Raw genomic sequence first — 2,753 nt, 5'->3', positions numbered from 1 at the left:
ATTACAAAGTGTCCTTTCCATTGCGTTATACTCTGGTGCGTTTGAAACTCACAACAGCTTTCTCAACCCTGTAGTTTTATCCTACCATGCGTTTTGCAAAATAGAAGGTCAAATCTTTCCTGGAGAATCTTATATACCAGCAATTAGTTCCACTATAAAAATTGATCCCAACCCTATAATCAATCAGCAGATCTTCAGGCACTGTGAGAAATACAAAAGGAACATAAAACATAGTCCCATCCTGCAGAATTTACAGTTTATCTGAAGAAGTAAATAAGAAATAATAGAGAAAGTATGGTATCCAGTATTTAGTTATGTGAACTGGAATTATAATAGGTGATGAGAAAGTGGAAAGACCTGGGCGTGTGGGGATGTTGGAGCTGGAGCTGCCTTCATAGTAGCAAGTCTTATATTAGGCTTTGAAGGAGATAAGGAATTTGAGCCTAGAAGAGAGGAGAGACTGTCTGAGATTGTGAGAACTATGAGAACAGAGGCTCAGAAGCACGGGAGAGCATTACCCTGGGAGGATCGAGGGGCCATCTGGATTAAATACTGTAACATTTCGTCACATCCATGGTCTTCATTAGCGGGCATTTTCCTTTATGTATGAACTTGTCTTTGTGAGTATTTTGCCTTTTAGGGAGATTGGTACCTATGGAATTTAAAGTCAGAAAATCTCTGGGCTCAGATCCCAGCTTGTTCACTTACTACCTATGAGACGTTGGTCAAGCTGATTTAATCAACATCTCAGTTATCTTAACAGTTACATGGAGAAAATCATGGCACTTTTCTCACAAGGTGATTTTGAAAATTAAATGGGCTGCATAGAAATAACACAGCGCTGCCACACAGTGAACAAACAAAAATGTTTGCTCATATATTAATGAATTAACTTCCTCTAGTGCTTGCTGCTGATTTTCAAATGAGGAGCCTCTGGTTTAGCTCATTCAATCTTACTCTTCCTTGAATGAAAAAGACTGCCTCTTCTATGACACCATCACTGGTCCTCTGAGCTAAAAATAACCTCTCTTCTGAATTTCCATGGTGTACTTGCTATACCTTTGCTATTATGATTATCAGATTTTGTGGTATTCATCTCAAGGTTTTATCTTTCCTTCTAGCCTATAAGCTCAGTGATGGCATGATTTTTAAAAAATCCTCTTTGCTTTTCAACAGCACTTAGCACAGCATCCTTCTCTCATAGCAGGTGCTCTACGTGGGACCTAACAATCTTTGAGACCTGAATGCAATAGTAAATATTGTTGAGTCAGTAAATGGGGATGGGGTGTTCTATTTTAAAGCATATACATGTCGGCATGACCTGGTCTGACTATTGAGGTTGCCTGTGGTCATGTTCAGTGGGACTTTTTCTGTTGTCTCCTTGGAGTTTTGGCTGAAGCCCCAAAGCTGAGGACAAGAGCTGATGAGTGCCTACAAGTTCTAAACAGAGCTATCTTGCATGTCCTTATAGAACTTGTAAGATATGGCCAAATAGGCTCAACAGCTGGCACCCCTTCCTGCATACAGGAAAAGATTAGAGATGAAAGAGATTGTTTCACAGGAATTCCAAAGAGCAGAGAGTGATGTATATTTTCTTCTCCTTTCACTTGACCTTTCAAATGAGGAACATTGCTTGCTTCGATGTTGCCATGCAGCTAGAGAAGGATGAGGTTAAAGAATTTCTGGGGAAGTCTTTTGTGTGGTGCCTCAGATACAGTCAGCTGCTTCAGAATGAAGCTAAACATCTCTTTCCCAGCCACTGGCTGCCAGAAAGTCATTGAAGTGGATGATGAACACAAACTTCATACCTTTTATGAGAAGCATATGGCCACAGAAGTTGCTGCTGATGCTCTGGGTGGAATAAAAGGGCTATGTGGTTCGAATCAGTGATGAGAAAGACCAACAAGCTTTCCCCATGAAGCGGGGTGACTTGACCCATGGCCATGTCCACTTGCTCCTGAGTAAGGGGCATTCCTGCTACAGACCAAGGAGGACTGGAGAAAGAAAGTGCAAATCTATTTAGGATTGCATCGTGGATGCCAATCTGAGTGTTCTCCCTTGGTCATTATGGAAAAGGGGGAGAAAGGTATTTCTGGTCTCACTGATTCTACTGTGTCTCATTGCTGGGGGCCCAAAAGACCTAGTAGAATCCACAAAATTTTCAGTCTCTCAACAGAAGATGAGGTCTGCCAATGTGTTGTGGGAAAGCCGCTAAACAAAGAAGATAGGAAACCTAAGACCAAAGCATCCAAGATTCAGAGTCTTGCTACTCCACGCATCCAGCAACACAAATGTCAGCATTTTGCTGTACATTAAGAAAAATAAAGAGGAGACTGTAGAATATGGTAAACTTTTGGCCAAGGAGGAAAAAGAAAAATGCCAGGAACAAATTGCCAAGAGACATAGGCTGTCCTCTCGAAGAACGTCTATCTCTACGTCTGAGTTCAATCCAAATGAGATTTTCTAAGAGTGACAAATAAGATCAAACATCAAATCTCAAAAGAAAGAATTCCTGTGTAAACTTGACACTTGTTTCCTGGATTTGGCAAAGGGGCACAATGGAGACTGGTGCTTCGCCATTTTCATGAGAAGGCTATTGGGAAGCCTGGTTATGTTGCAGCCAGTGTATTTCTCACAGACTAAGTGGATCCCACTGAAGGTAACTGGGCTTAAGTTATCTGGAGAGGAGATCACCCAGGAGGACCATATGCTGGGAGTATAGTTCCCAGAAGAAGAAAGGCTGGAAATCGGGA

At 41.6% G+C, this 2,753-nt stretch overlaps 1 pseudogene across 1 annotated transcript; it reads left to right on the top strand.

The window, feature by feature from the left end:
• The first annotated feature begins 1,731 nt into the window (after nt 1-1,731).
• On the top strand, nt 1,732-2,467 carry LOC308499620 (small ribosomal subunit protein eS6-like; annotated as a pseudogene). The gene has a single exon. The product of its transcript is annotated as a small ribosomal subunit protein eS6-like (transcript).
• The last annotated feature ends 286 nt before the right edge of the window (nt 2,468-2,753 follow it).

The sequence above is a fragment of the Rhinolophus hipposideros genome, assembly GCF_964194185.1.
Source record: "Rhinolophus hipposideros genome assembly, chromosome: 7".
Lineage (NCBI taxonomy): Eukaryota > Metazoa > Chordata > Mammalia > Chiroptera > Rhinolophidae > Rhinolophus > Rhinolophus hipposideros.
Note: the sequence above shows the minus strand (reverse complement) of the source record. Positions and strands in the feature narration are given on the sequence as shown.